A 16021-nucleotide genomic window follows, 5' to 3' on the forward strand; every position below is an offset into this window, starting at 1 on the left:
TGGTCCCAGCCTGTAAACAAGCAGCTTCAGGATCCTACCGCTATAGCTGTGGTCCATGCCATGCCCTGCCCTCACAGAATGGCTCTGCATATTATTTTGCCATAGGAATCACAAACAATAGCCACTGTAGCAAGACGTCAGGCCAGCTGGATGCTAACCTTGTTTCATCATCCATTATTGAGCCCATTTCAAAGATGGAGAAATGGAGGCTGGAACATATAGAGTCCCTTGCCCAAGGCCTTCCAGGCAGCAAAGGGCACCATCCCATCTCTGCTGTTGAATGCTGCTTCTGAGAGGCTCTCCCATTCCCTCCCAGTAGAGTCATTCCATCCTTCCTCCAGTATCTTGAAGTCAGCCAGCCAGGCACAGAGCTATTCTCAGCTATTGTCTCTCTCTCTCTCTCTCTCTCTCTCTCTCTCTCTCTCTCTCTCTCTCTCTCTCTCTCTCTCTCTCTCTCATGTGTGTGTGTATGTATGTGTGTGTGTGTGTTGTGGGAGGAGGAGGGGAGATGGTACAAAAGCATCTTCCAACTGAGATCCCTTTCCAAACAAAACAGCCTTTTGCTCGGTGCTCAAGCTAAGTAGGTGATTAAATGGGTTTTCCTTTGCCAGTGGTTAATGAGGGTTGAATTAACCTCTGCAGTTATAGTGTGTGCCTCTGATGCTGGGTCTCTGCTTGCAATAGAAAGCCAACAGGGAGTGACAATTGCAACATTATGTAAATGACCGCCAGGAACCCAGTTGCTGCTGGCAACCCCAGAGTTTGAGGAATGGGTTCTATCTCTCTGGCTCCCCTTTCTGAAGCCCTCCAACACTGTGCCCAGACCCCTAATTCTTTGCCTGTTTGCTCCTCACTATAGTTCTAAGGGTAAGGACATCAGGCTTGCCCCTGTGCACCTCCCATTGAGACTGAGCCTTTAATGACTATACAACACACGTGTTCATTGGTACTTCTGCATGACCCTCACCAGACTCCTTACCAAGCCCTGCCTTCGGACTACTTTGATTACAGTTTATTGTGTTTACCTGGCTTATACCTCCCTCCAAAAGGGGTGGGTTCGATGGGTGAAGTCAGGTTACAAACATACTTCCCTTGGGTTAGAACAGGAGAGGGTCTCTCTTTCCAATTCTCTCCTGCAGCCTTGCCTGTCTCCTTGGCAGGGAAAGCCAGGGATATGAGTATAGTTTATGATAGTGGCAGAGACTACTCATGTCATGACAGGCCAGGAAGCAGAGAGCATGAGACAGGAACCAGGGGTTGCCCATCACCTTTAAGGGCCCACTCCATCTCTGACAGCTGAGCCTCATCTTCTAAGGGTTCCCCCAGCCTTCCCAGATAGCACCAGCAACTGAGGGGCAAGTGTCTAAAATATCATCTGAAGGGGGTCATTCAGACTCGAACCACAAGTCTGGTCCTCAAAGAACCTTCAAAGAACCTTCAAAGAACCTTACATTCCCTGTCAACTCTTTGCTTTAGACGGTTTCATCATGTACCTGGCATTGTATCTAGAGAACAACACCAATCAACTACTGGTGCAATTAGGTAAGAGATACATACATATTCCCCTTTATAGATGAAATTTCTGAGGGAAAATGGCTTTCTCAAGTAAGCAAGTAGAGCAGGCAGGTTTCTAACTCAGTGTGATTGTCTACTTGACCCAGTCTAAAATCATAAAGGTAGAGCATCACCAGTTATCCTATGGGCTTGTCTGTGGGGGATTGTCTTGATCACATGAATGGATGTGGGAGGAAGAGCCCACTTTGGGCAGCACCATTCCCTAGGTTTGTGTCCCCACCTATGTTAAAATGGAGAAGGTAGGCTGAGGACTAAGCTTGCATATATTTGTTGCTCTTTGCTCCTGGTAAGGATGTAATGTGGTGAGCTGATTTAGGTTCCTGCTGCCTTGGCTTTCTTGTTGTGATGGATTGGAACCTTGAACTGTGATCTAAAATAAACTTTCTTCCACGAGTTGCTTTGTGTTAGGGGTGTGTTATCACAACAGTGGAAATGAAACTAAGAAAGTCAGGCTTGTCTGACTCTGGAGTCTTGAGGGCCGGTAGGCAGTGGGAGGAGATCAGCAGACAGGATGGAAATTGTCATTGTTCCTAGCTAGAGCTGTTGTAGATGTTTCTAGTTTTTTCCCTCCCCCTTTGGGTACATTGGTGTTGTCTCTTTTGTCTCCATGGGTGCACACAATTTTATCAGAAAATTTAAAGATTTTTTATGGGAAATTTTCATTGTTTCCTTTAATATAAGCAGAAACCCAACACACAGGCAGATGAATGGCTGGCGTGGGAATGAATGCCACTGAGTGACAGGAGTCCATTCATTCTCCTAAGCAGGTTGGATGTTCTCATTGCTACACTGTTTACACATTGTATTTGCCTAGCAAAACCTCTCTCCCCAAACAGGGCCAAGGTAAATGTGAGCATGATCCCTGTTGGATTAGCCCAGACCTTGATGCTTCCATCAGCCTCTAGTGCTTGGAGCCAAAGGTCTGTTTCCAGCGGTGCCCACATCTCCCAGAGCAGTCAGAGGACACCAGAGGGACTTAATAAAATAAAATAAAATAAAATAAAATAAAATAAAATAAAATAAAAAAACCAAACTGTTCTTCTTATCAACTTCAGGGAGTGAATAGCTGGTATTACAAAAATACCATATTATTTCATGGGACCAGCACTTGGGAGTCAGAGTCAGAGTCAGGTAGATCTCTGTGAGTCCAAGGCTTGGTCTATACAGTGAGGTCTAGAGCAGCCAGGGCTACATAGTGAGACCCTTTCTAAACACACACACACACACACACACACACACACACACACACACACACGGATGAACAATCAAGTGTGCTCAAAGTTAACATTTACCATGTCTGGAAACCCAGAAAAGTCACACATTTAACCAGCACAGAAGCCGCCATGGTGCTACTTAGAGGAACTGGCTGCTGGTGGTTAATTTATCCACAGCTTTTCCTATTGAAACTCTGAACAGAAAGCACAGAGGAAATAGGTGCTCTCAGTTCTTGCTGTCTGAGCATCTGTCCTGGGGCCTTTGGTTTGGAAACCCCCACAGCTCCCTCTGTCAGTGGCCATGGGGTTTTCCAGACTGCCCTGCTTTGTGACTTCTTCTAAGTCTTTCCTTTGCTCCTAGTTTCATGGTTGGAAGGTTGCCATGCTTCTAAATATCTGCTTGACCCTGAGAATAGAGTGTGTGCACTTGTATTATAGAATCTTCCAGTGCCTGTGTGCTTTAGATTAGGCCAGTGAAACTAAGCAATACAGCAAGTTGTTTGTGCTCTCCTTTGGAGGCTGGAAGTCTGAGGCATTGTTCCCTTATGAGTTAGAATGAGCATGACCCCTGGCTACTTCTCACTAGGTCCCAGTCCTTGCAATACGGTTACACCAAAGACCAAGTTTCAACATGAGTTTGGGTAGGAGCCAGCCACCGTATTCTTCCTGTGTAGGGCCACATCTCTCTACTTTTCTTTTCTTTTTTTTTTTTTTTGTATTTTGTATTTTTTTTTTTTAGGTATTTTCCTCATTTACATTTCCAATGTTATCCCAAAAGTCCGCCATACCCTCCCCCCGCCCCACTCTAACAAGGCCACACCTCCTAATTGCACCACTTCCCAATGGGCCAAGTAGATTCAAACCACCACAGTAACACTGTAAGCTCTTCATGGTGAAGGAATGTGGGTCAAACTTGTTGACACCCAAATGGACAAAACTCACTGGAGTAGGTACAGAAGGAAGAACCCTGGAGCCCCAATACAGGGCTGGTATGTATGAAGCTCCTTTCCTTGGGCTGTGTACCTCCCATTCTTCCTATCCAGCAGCTTGAAGTCTCCTCGTACTCAAGGAACACTCATAACTCAGTGTTTCCCTTACGCATCATACCAACATTGTCTCTCCTTCAGAATAGAAAGTTCACTGTTCTTTTTTTCCCCTCCCAGCTTGACACACGCTAGAGTTTTGTGGGAAGAGAAACCTCGGTTGAGAAAATGCCTCATCAGGCATGTTTTTAGGACACTTTCTTTTTTTAAAATTAAATTGATGGATGGATGGATGGATGGACTACTTGACAGGTTTTCTCTATGTAGTCCTTCTGGAGCTTGCTATGTATACAACACCAACTTTGAACTCAGAAATCGGTCTGCTTCTGCCTCCTGAGTGCTGGGATTAAAGACTTGCACCACCATGCCCTGACATTTTCTTGATTTAACAACTAATGTGAGAGGGCCCAGCCTACTGTGGGTGGTGCCATCCCTAGGCAGGTGTCCCTGGGTTGTACAAGAAAACAAGCTTAGCAAGCTGTGAGGAGCAAGTCAGTAAACAGCACTTCTCCATGGCCTCTGCTTCAGTTCCTGCCTTTAGATTCCTGCCTGGAGTTCCTGTCCTGACTTCCCTCAGTGATAAATTGTACTAATTTGGAAGTACAAATCATCTACTTTCTCCAACTTTTTTTTGTCTATGGCGTTTTTATCATCATAACTGAACGTGAACTGAGACATTTGCCTTTGCTCAGCTATTTCAGATAACTTTATTTCTGAAAGAGCACATTAATTTTTTGAGAAAGGCCATCATGTAGCCCAGGCTAGCCTCAAACTTGCTTGGTGTCCAAAGATAACCCTAAATTTTAGGGTTTAGATCAGAGGAAGGAACATAGGAAGAGAGGGAAGAAGAGAGGGGGAGGCAGGGTTTTAGTCAAGAGTTTATTGTATTAGCAAACAACACTACTGGAGTTTGAAATAAAAATCCTAGCCCACCAGGAAAGGACAGAGCCCATTATTTTGAGGTCACTTGTGAGGAAGTGGGAAGGGTGAAGTGTGAACCATGAGGAAACAGGGGTCTGTGGTTGGCTGATGGGCACCAGCAAATTTCACTAAAAGTCAGCATGTGTTTCCTTTTATTATTTATTTCTTGCTTAGCTGGGTGATATAAAAGTCTCAAAGACATTTCCAGACAAAGGGTTCCAGGAAGAACACTGGTCTTGGGTAGTACATGGTATGCCTGTAGCCCTTCTCTGTGTAGGGCTTTGCTATCTGGAAGGGCACTGGGTGGGCAGGAGATGCCTCTGCCTCTGTTACCAGACACAGACCTTCCCACTGGTACCTCCTAAGTGCTGCAATTACAGGCTTGAGCCACTGGGTATGGCTTCTAGGGACCTTTTGTGTTCTAGGAACACACAGGTGTGTAGCAAGCAGGTTTCCTCCTGATGATCTGGCTTACAAAGATGGCTGGAGGCTCTCGACACTTAGAACAGAGATGGGAGCCAGGACAAAGGAGGAGAAACTTCCAGGCCAGAACTAGGAGACCATGCGTGACACACATATCTGAGGCATAGGCTAGCCTATGGACCTCCACTCCAAGCCTAACATTCCGTCTCCTCCGTGGGTTTTCACGGGAGGCTTAAAGAGAAAAATCTATGTGTCAACATTGCGATTATTCTGTTGAGAGGATGCACCCGAGGCTCGGTTTCTTTGCCATTTTTCCAAGCAGGTAACTGATTTCTCTCACACAAAAGCACCAGTTGTCCATTCATTTTCTGTTGGCTGAGTGGTTTTTATTGTATTCCTAATGCATTCCTCCTATTCATCCAAATTGGTTTTCCTTCCCTCACATTCCTGTAACTATTTATCTTTTATTTTCTCTGGGGATGTGAACATCCTTCCTTGAGTCCCCCTTAGGTATCTTGTGGGCTCTGTTGGGGAGCTGATGGACAGATGGATTCAGGGTCTCAGTTTTCTGCGGAAAGTGTCCAGGCAGGCTTGAACTCTGGCTGTGTTTTCAGCCTGCCTCCGGTAACGCATGATGCTATTTTGTTTGCAAGAGCCAGCTGCGTGTCAGTTTCTGTGATAAGGAGGTGATGGAGACCCTGCTTTGTGGGAGGGTCTGACAGGCAAGTGAGAAGGGCAGAGTTCTGACAGTGGTGTGGTTGGGCTGCATAGTGTCCAGCTCTGAGCACAGGAGAGTGATTGGTTGAATGTGAATCATAAAGAGCTAGGAGCTAGGAAGATGGCTCAGTCAGTAAGATGCTTGCTGTGTAAGCACAGAGATCAGAACCATCCCCAGGACTCACACAGAAATCTCTGTGCTTACACAGGTGTGGGCACAGAAGCACAGGCATTGTGATGAGTCTCTTATTCAGGCATTACCACTCTTCACTTTGTCCCAAGAGCCCTGTGCTTCTGTGCCCACACCTAGTGTCTTAGGGTTTTATTGCTGTGAACAGACACTATGACCAATGCAAATCTTATAAGGACAACATTTAATTGGGGCTGGCTTACAGGTTCAGAGGGTCAGTCTATTATTACCAAGGAGGGAGCATGACAGCATCCAGGCAGGCATGGGGTAGGCAGAGCTGAGAGTTCTCCATCTTCATCTGAAGGCTGCTAGCACAATACTGAGTTCCAGACAGCTAGGGTGAGGATCTTAAGGCCATGCCCACAGTGACACACCTATTCCAACAAGGCCACACCTCCTAATAGTGCCATTCCTTGGGCCAAGCATATGCAAACCATCACATCTAACATACATGCTATCCCCTGAATCTAGGGGTATTTGGAAAAAGTTATTTCATCTGGGAACCCCTGTACAGAAGCAACCAAGCCAGCCAAGAAGGCAAGTTTGTATCTGGGGTTCCAGTCTCATCTATGAATGCCACCAGTTCTCAGGCTCTGCCAGTTCTGTGGCTTGCTCCTGTCAGCATCACAAGGATAATCCATCAAGAAGATAACTGAACTGCTTAAAGCATCAGGTGTTCCAGACGTGTGTTAATGGTTGCCTTTGGTGAAAGGGTCCTCTTTGGGATGTCATGGAATGTCAGGTGTACCTACTGTCCCCAAAAGACCTGGTAAGCCACTGCTACCAGAGCCACTGAGGTGGTGGGAGAAATTTTTTTACCATTGTTTAGTTTTGATGATGCAGGGTTTAATGTATCTTGGGCTAGCCCCAAGCTCATTATGTAACAGAGGGTGACCTTGAACATCTGTTCTTCCTGCCTCCCAGGTTGCAGGGATTGCAGGTGTGCGCTTTCATGTCCAATAGTTTGAGATGCTAAGGGTGGGACCCAGTGCTTCATGCATGCTAGGCAGACACTCTACTAAGACCCTCCCCTACTTCTAAAGAACATCTCTAACCTCTGAAATGATGAATTCTTCCCCTTTTCTCCTCCCCTTATGGAAATCTGTTAACATAAAATGCTTGAAATTGTTTTTGGCACGATGACTTAGCCATATAATCCTTTACAGAGAAAGACAATAGATAATTGGACAATTAGGGAGAACATTCCACATGAAATTCTTTATTCTGCCATGAATGAAACTGGAGGGTTTGGCTCCAAGTGGGAAAAGCACCTAAATTCCCTTCATTTGGTAATCAAGGGTTTCTTTCTTCCTCTTTTATTGTTTGGCAGTTTTATTCTTTTTGTTTTCATTAATTTATTTATTCACTTTACATTCCCATTACATCCCCCCTCCTCCCAGTCCCACCCTCATAACCCTCTCCCCCTACTACCCCTTCTCCTTCTCTGAGGAGGAGAAGCCCCCTGGCACATCAAGTTGCAGCAGGATTAAGGGCACCCTCTCCCACTGAGGACAGACAAGGCAGCCAGCCCAGCTAGGGAAAAGGGATCCAAATGCAGGCAACAGAGTCAGAGACAGCCCCACTCTAACTGTTAGGAGACAGAGGGGTCAAGGGCACCACAAGAAGACATACAGAGTCAATTAACCTGACCCATGAGGGTTCACAGAGACTGAACCACCAATGAAACATGCATGGGCAAGACCTAGGTCTCCTACACATTTGTAGCAGATGTGCAGCTTGGTCTTCATGCAGGTCCCCTGTAGGGTTTCTGAGACCCTCCACACCCCGTGGAAGAACCCAATACTTTTCAACCTTCCTCCTACTCCCACCCCAAGACTGTTTTCCTTTCTAGGATTTTAAGAGCAACCAAAGGGTGTTGTCTGTGCATCCTCAGGTGGCTATGGAAAATAGATTCACCAGCTGTGGTAGGAGGTAGGCTCAGCCCAATAAGATACAATTTGCAAAACACATGAAACTCAAGAAGAATGAAGATCAAAGTGTGGACACTTTGCCCCTTCTTAGAATTGGGAACAAAACGCCCATGGAAGGAGTTACAGAGACAAAGTTTGGAGCTGAGATAAAAGGATGGACCATCTAGAGACTGCCATATCCAGGGATCCATCCCGTAATCAGCTTCCAAACGCTGACACCATTGCATACACTAGCAAGATTTTGCTGAAAGGACCCTGATATAGCTGTCTCTTGTGAGACTATGCTGGGGCCTAGCAAACAGAGTGGATGCTCACAGCCAGCTATTGGATAAATAACAGAGCTCCCAATGGAGGAACTAGAGAAAGCACCCAAGGAGCTAAAGGGATCTGCAACCCTATAGGTGGAACAACATTATGAACTAACCAGTACCCCGGAGCTCTTGACTCTAGCTGCATATGTATCAAAAGATGACCTAGTCGGCCATCACTGGAAAGAGAGGCCCATTGGACACGCAAACTTTATATGCCCCAGTACAGGGGAACGCCAGGGCCAAAAAGTGGGAGTGGGTGGGTAGGGGAGTGGGGGGGGAGGGTATGGGGGAACTTTTGGGATATCATTGGACATGTAAATGAGGAAAATACCTAATAAAAATATTTTTAAAAAACCCAAAAGGTCTGTAGGAAAGCTGGCTGATGTAGTTGTTTGACACATTCCCTTTGAAGCATATATGTTCCTGTCCCCTACCTCAGCCCTCTCAACCTCTGAGGGCTTCATCCTTTATTGCTCCACCTCCAAGTGTCCTACCCTAGCTCCTTCCAAAAGGGTCTAGTCTCCCAATGACTCTATGGTCTCCAATATCCTAATTACTGACCTTCTATGGGGGGTCAAACTTGGGAGAAACACAAACTGAACTTACATTAGCCTTCACTAAGGTTTGGTGAATGATGACCCCTGACATGCATTTCAGTCTTTTGAAAAGACTGATCCATGTAAGTCTCCATGGTATGGTGCTGCTATGGGTGTAAGCTGTGGGTGCTATGTTTTAAGATAATGGACTTTTACTGGAGGACATAACAACAGGAATGTTGGCAACCCCTGCTTCCAGGTTTGTGCTTGGTGGGTTTGGCTGATGTAGGTGGATTCATGCGTGCAGAAGAAAATCAATTCCATTAACATTGTGATAATATACTCTCTTTCCTTGCTTGTTTCCTTCCTTTCTTCCTCCCTTCCTCTTTTGTTAGTTGTTTTTCTCATTGCTCTGACAAAACACCCAACAAAAGCAACTTAAGGGAAGAAGGTTTACCCTGGCTCACAGTTTGAGGGATACAGTCCATCATGGCAGAGAAGGTATGACAGCAGAAGCCTGAGGCATGGCTTTGGGGATGGCACCGGGTGCATCTGCTTACTTTCTCCCTTTTATTCAGTTTGGGTTCCCAGCCCATAGGATGGGGCCACCCACATTCAGGGTAGGTCTTCCTACTTCAGTTAAAACTCTCTGGAAATGCACCCCCCCCTCACACTCGGACGTTTGTTTCCAAAGTGACTCTAAATATAATCGAGTTGCGAGAGAAGATGCCTACCACCCTCCTTCCTTCCACTCAGCACCCGCCATTGTATCCCAGATATCTGCTCTCTGGAGTCACATTGCTGGGCTGGCTTGTCATTCTTAGGGTTTGTCTGCCCCAGGTTCATTTGAGAACTCTAGATGAGGAGGCTGATGTTCCTGAATCTTAGAGCTCTCTGGCATCAGCAACCTCCTTGGTCCTCACACATGGTATCTCCATTCTGCCCTTGGCTTTGGCATGGAGACATCCAGAGTCAGGACTATACCACAGCTGTGCTTCCCTCCTCATCAGCCCTGGCTCATCTCTGATCACTTTGCATTTCTTGAACCAAGATTTGTCTTCATTGCAAAAGAACTACTTACACGGGCTCTTTCCAGGTCCTGCTAACCTGTGCTCCTATGAACAGTGAGATGAGCATATCTCTGGACCAGAAAGTCTTAAGGAGGAACACCACATGGAGTGTGGCTCTGTGCCCTGGAGTTGCTGTTCCATGATGGGTTTCTGCCCAAGGCCACCTGGGTGATTTCTCAGGTCATCTGGGAGTGTGAGATACAGGCCCCTGTCTACCAGGTTGTCTGGCGATACTCTGAGACAGTGTGGGTGGAGGCCTTTGCTAAACTGGCTTGTGGACTATAAACTCAGCAGCTTGCATGCTGGGCTGGGAGCCATAAGCAAATGTGCTCAACTGGTGACTTCTCCAAGGCAGAAAAGAGAAGACAGTAATTCCTTAACAGGGCAAACACAGCCTGCTCCTAAAGCCAAGAAAACAGTGTGGCAGACCTGTTCCATGCTCCTGAAAAGAGGATCTTTCTATGGTGTCTTAGTTTGTTCTCTCTATAAAGAGGGGAACACTGCATAGGTCTTTTTTTGTCAACTTGACATAAGCTAGAGTCATCTTGAAAGAGGAACCCTCAATCGAGAAAAAACCTCCATTGGATTAGCCTGTTAGCAAGTCTGTGAGACATTTTCTACATTAATGATTGTTGTAGGAAGACCCAGCCCACTGTGCACTGTGGGTGGCACCACCACTAGGCAGGTAGTTCCCGATAAATAAATAAATCCCCAATATCAGGTATATATATATATATATATATATATATCATATACATGTATATATTCTTAATATATTCTTGATATATATGTGTATGTATTCTTGAGATATATATATATACATATATATATATATGATATATATACATACATATACACACACACATATATATACATATCCCTGATATATCCCTCATATATATATACATATCCTTAATATATCCTTGATATATATATGTGTGTGTGTGCATCTTTTATATATATATATATATATATATATCCCTGATATACACACATATCCCTGATATTTAGCATATATATATATATATATATATATATATATCCCTGATATATTTGTATCCCTACTTTTGATATATATGTATCCCCAACACACACATACACACACTCACAGACACACAAGCTGAGTTCTCCATGAAGAGCAAGTCAGTAAATAGAACTTATCTATGGTTCCTCTTGAAGTTTCTACTTCCAGGTTCCTACCTTGACTTCCCTTCATAATGGACTACAAACTGTCAGCTATAATAAACCCTTTCCCTCTAAGTTGTTATTGTTGTTGTTGTTATTATTGTCATGGTGTTTATCACAGCATAAAAGCAAACAGAAACAAAAACACTGGACATGACTTCTGCAAACTCTTTAGGAGTCTATGTACATTTCAGCACCTTCTATTTACCTTCCAAAAGGCAGGCAGAATATCTATAACATTCTTCCCAGAACTTCCAGCTGACCGAGGTGCCCACCTGCTCATCACACACTTCTGGTTCCAGGTGGAATGCACCTTTCCTGGGTAGACACCTGTGGTCCTCAACACTTGTATGCATGGCTTTACAACCCGCTGCTCCTCCCATCGCTCTGCAATGTGGTTATGTTGGACCAAGTGATACTCACTGTGGCCCTTGGGGCCCTGGGAATGCAGTCTTGGAAGTGATAGAGACCCTTCACAGCCGCTAATATAAGAATGAGTTTGTGCGTTGTTCTCTAAGAAAGGAATCTGCACATTCACTAATGGTTTGTTCTGAGGGAACCTTTCATCTACATGTTGTCCAGTGTGTGGTGTGATGGTTCTTTACCCACTGCTGTGATAAAATACCCCCAAAAAGCCACTCAAGGAAGGAAAGCCCTGCCCACAGTTCAAGGCAGGGAAGTCAAAGCACAGCAACAGAAGGCGGTTGGTCAGTGACCACAACCAGGAAGCAGAAGGGTGTGAATGCTGGCTTTATGTAGTCTAGGACCTAAGGCCAGGGATAATGCCACCCTTCTTTAGGGGACTGCTTCCTCACAGTCCCCCACAAGCATACCCAGAAGCTAACCTCATCAGAACAATCCCTCACAGGTTTGCCTGAAGGCTTGCCTCTAGTGGTTCTAGAGCCTGTCAAGTTGACAGCCAACACTAACGGTCACAGGAGGGCACAGGAGTAATACGAAGTGGCCTTGGTGTTCTGGAACCCTTGCCCTTTGACACTGAGAGATGAGACCATCAGGGAAAAGAGCAAGACCATACATCTAAGAGACAAGACAGACCATGTGATCGGAAGGTCAAGGCTAACCATTGGACTGGCTGACTGCCTGTGTTTGCCCTCCTGCTAGAATCTTCTGGCTGAAGAATGGAGGAAGACAGACCCTTAGCATGCTAACCCACCATCTTCTTAGATTGCTGGCTTTCTGGATAAGACAGAGTTTAAAGATTCAATTCCTGGTTTTTAATTCAGGTGGCTCAGACCCAGCTATAACGCTTCATGGATTGTCTTCCTCGCCCCATCCCCTGGCCACACTCTTCACACCCTTTGGGTCTTAGCTTCCCGATCACAGTGACCGAGAAGTCATCTCATCTCCTCCAAAGCTGGAGGAGGCTGAGATGGCTGGCCAGCCAGTCCAGTCTAAGCCTACATGGAGAGACTCTGCTGGGGGAACTAAGGTGTGATCCGGATGGGTACCGGCATCCTACTCTAGCTTTCCTAGACACAAGTACTACAGTACAGAACAAATAAAGGAAGGCAGATCTCTTCTACTGAATTACAAGATCTTGAAGGATGGGCTGCATGCTTTTCACCTGTCCCCTGAGCTTCAGCAAGTGTCTGGCATGGAACAGACATGCAGGAGTGTTGTTCACTGGAACCAGATTTAAGGTGCTCCATTGCCCCACAGACAACAGTGCCTGCATCTCCCTCCCAGGAGGCAGGTCGGGATCATACTTTGGATGCTGCGGTGAATAGACTCAGACTGTTTCCAAACAGTGATCTTCCCATTTTCCAAAATGTTCTATCTCCCAGGAGTTGGAACTGAACTCCATTTGTGCCATGTCATCTCACATAACCGCCCCCCCCCTTCCCCAAGTGACCTGTTATCTTTAGAACGTGCCGTAAGCCACGTGGACCTTTCCATTCGTTTCATTTTAGAAACACAGCCAAGCACATACATCTCGTTTTAGATGGATCCTGGCAAGCTGACTTCCTGTTCCCATTCAATCAATCATCCCCCATCTTTGGCAGGAAGGAGAGCATGCAGTTTCACACGTGCCAACCCCAACATATTTCTAATTCCATCATGGCTGGGTGGGTGCCTCCTCTGCCGTAGGATTTTAAGATGCTTAAAAAAAATGTGTGTGTAAGAGTATTTCACAGCCAGATCTAGGAACTCACAGACTGGGTGGTGACAGAAATAAGGCCAGAGTTCTATGTGGTAGAAGGAAAGAGGCCACATGACCAGAAAGTCTTGCCAAAGCTCAAAGCACTGGGGTGCTGGGTACCAAGGTGTTAGTGGTAACTTAAGAGTAAAATGGACTGAAGTGGCTCACAGTGAAAACAAGAAGAAGGACTAGGTGTTCCTAAATATATCCCAGGGACCAAGAGAGCTAGGGAAAGGGTGAGCTGACAGCCTTTGTTATTGGTAAGGGTCCATTTAGTCATTTCAAAACCTTAAGGCACTGTGACAGCCAGTTTTCCTTGTGATGTTCCAATGATCACTGGTAAGTATACATACATGTCTTGAGGACCTTGATATGTATCTAAGCTGTGTGCCTGAGCACACATGTATCTAATCTTGTCTCCTGTTAGTTCCTTAGTAATTCTGAGGTCTCTGTAGATGGTCCCCTGCCTTCATAACTTAACTCCACCCCTTGTCATTAATCCTTTACTGAAATCAATAGCATCCTTCCTGAGAAGCCGAGAGGGATTTTTGACCTTTGGTTTATTTCTTCAAGCTCTGATTTATCGTTTCCCCATTTCTTCTTAGAACAGACTAAGAACTCCCCTTTTCTGCCTGGGTTGTCCAGCAGGGAGCAGGAAGCGCTGACTCTAAGTCATAGCTGCGACTGGAAGGCAGTGGGCAGAGACTCGACTCTGCAGTGCTAGCTTCTCCTTCAGGACCTGCTTCTCAGATGCTGTTCCTTATTAAAAAAGGATGCGAGCACAGAATAGCCTCTGTGTTAAAGTTGTATTTAAGAGTCACTTCATTATTGATGTGAGTGGTAGCTTCAGAAGTGTGTTGCACAAGAAAGAAGCATCCCCCCTCCTTCGCTTAACCTATGTTAATCTCCTTTTTTTCACAGTCCAATTTGCTCCCCTTCTGTTCTGTTCTCAGCTGGCTCCTGGTGCTTCACTACAGATACCAAACGAGTAGAGCAATAATCTGTTATTATTAATAAGTGGCTCTGTGGGCAAGATGCAAGCAAGTCGTATTCATTGCATCTGTATGCAAATTCACTGGTTTTGGAAACTGCATTCATTAGCAGGGTGGCTTTTGTGTATCTGCTGGGCCCCTAGCTTGCTGCAGCACCTACATGTTTCTTGTCACGTGTGAAGTTCAGTCTTCCAGAGCTCAGGAATGGCTTCTAGGCATGTGTTTAACCTGTCTCTGAGCTGGGGAGATGGCTCATTTGGTAAAGTGTCATGCAAGCAAGAGCACCTGAGTTTGGATCCCAGCACCCATGTAGAAAAGATGGTGCATACCTATAATCCCAGCATTGGAGATGCTAGAGACAGGAGGACTCTTGGGGTTTGCTGGCTAACCAGTCACAATGAATTGGCAAGCTCTGGGTTCAGTGAGAGAGAGACTCCTCCTCAAAAAATAAGGCAAGAGAGGCAATTTGGAAAATACACAATGCCAACACCTGGTCTTTACATATGTGTGTACAGACATGTACATATGTATACATATGCATACTCAAATAAACATGTACACACATAGACACACAAACACAGACAGACACAGATGGACACACAGGGGCAGGGTGCATTTCAACTGTTAGGGGTTACAGTCCAGGCCATGGTAGAGTTATCAGTGCACATACATGACCTACTTTAAATGCATTTGTGTGTTACTGTTTAAAAATCTAGGCTCAAGTTGTGTAACATACACACAGAGACATACTATATACAGATACACACACACATGTGCACAGACATAACATACATAGGCACATAGGCATACTACACACACAGAGACATATGTATCCATACACATGTGCACACACACACCACACACAGATATACAAGCACCCACACATATACACACACATACATACCACACAGAGACATATATGCACATACATGCACACAGACACACACACACCACATAGACACATGCACACACACACCAGACAGACAGACACACACACACAGAGGCACACATGCACACAGATACACACACATACACACACACATAGACATACATGCACACACATGCACACATATACCACATAGACATATGCACACACACATAGGGACACACACACCACACAGACACACGCAAACACAGAGATATCCACAGATACACACACACACACATAGACATACGTGCACACTCACACCCAGCTGGTATGCTTTGTCTGTGGGCACCACTCCTGAGCCTACTTGTGTGGGACTTGGGGTTCACAACATGCTCTGGGTTAATTGGATCTGTGTGCCATTTTGATCTGGTTGGCCAGTCTGCCACATGAATCTGTTTTTTCTTAGGGGGGTTGCTTATTTGCATGGTTTAGAATGATACGAATTGCTTTTCATACCTGGAGAATTTTCTTTCTTTGAAAAGTCCACAGCTCTGACCTAGCCAGGTCTGAGATGGTAGTCCCCAGTCACCTGTGTCAACTGGACTCTTGATATGTAACTGGTTCAAATTCTGCTTTGACTCTACAATCTTAAATATAGGAGGTGGGAAAAAAGAAAATGCAGTGCTTCAGCCACATTTCTATTAGCTACAGATTAAGATGCTCTTCTTAATTTTTAACATGTTGGTGTAAATAAAAATATACTAGAAGGTTAACTTCAGCTTAAACAAAACAAGTACTTTTTTTTTCTTTTGAGTCAAGGTCTCATATAAAACCCAGGCTGACCTCAAACTTACCATTTAGGCAAGGATGACCTTAAGCTTACT

The sequence above is a fragment of the Mus caroli genome, unplaced genomic scaffold, assembly GCF_978045245.1.
Source record: "Mus caroli unplaced genomic scaffold, Mus_caroli_1 scaffold_6, whole genome shotgun sequence".
In the NCBI taxonomy this organism is placed as follows: Eukaryota; Metazoa; Chordata; class Mammalia; order Rodentia; family Muridae; genus Mus; species Mus caroli.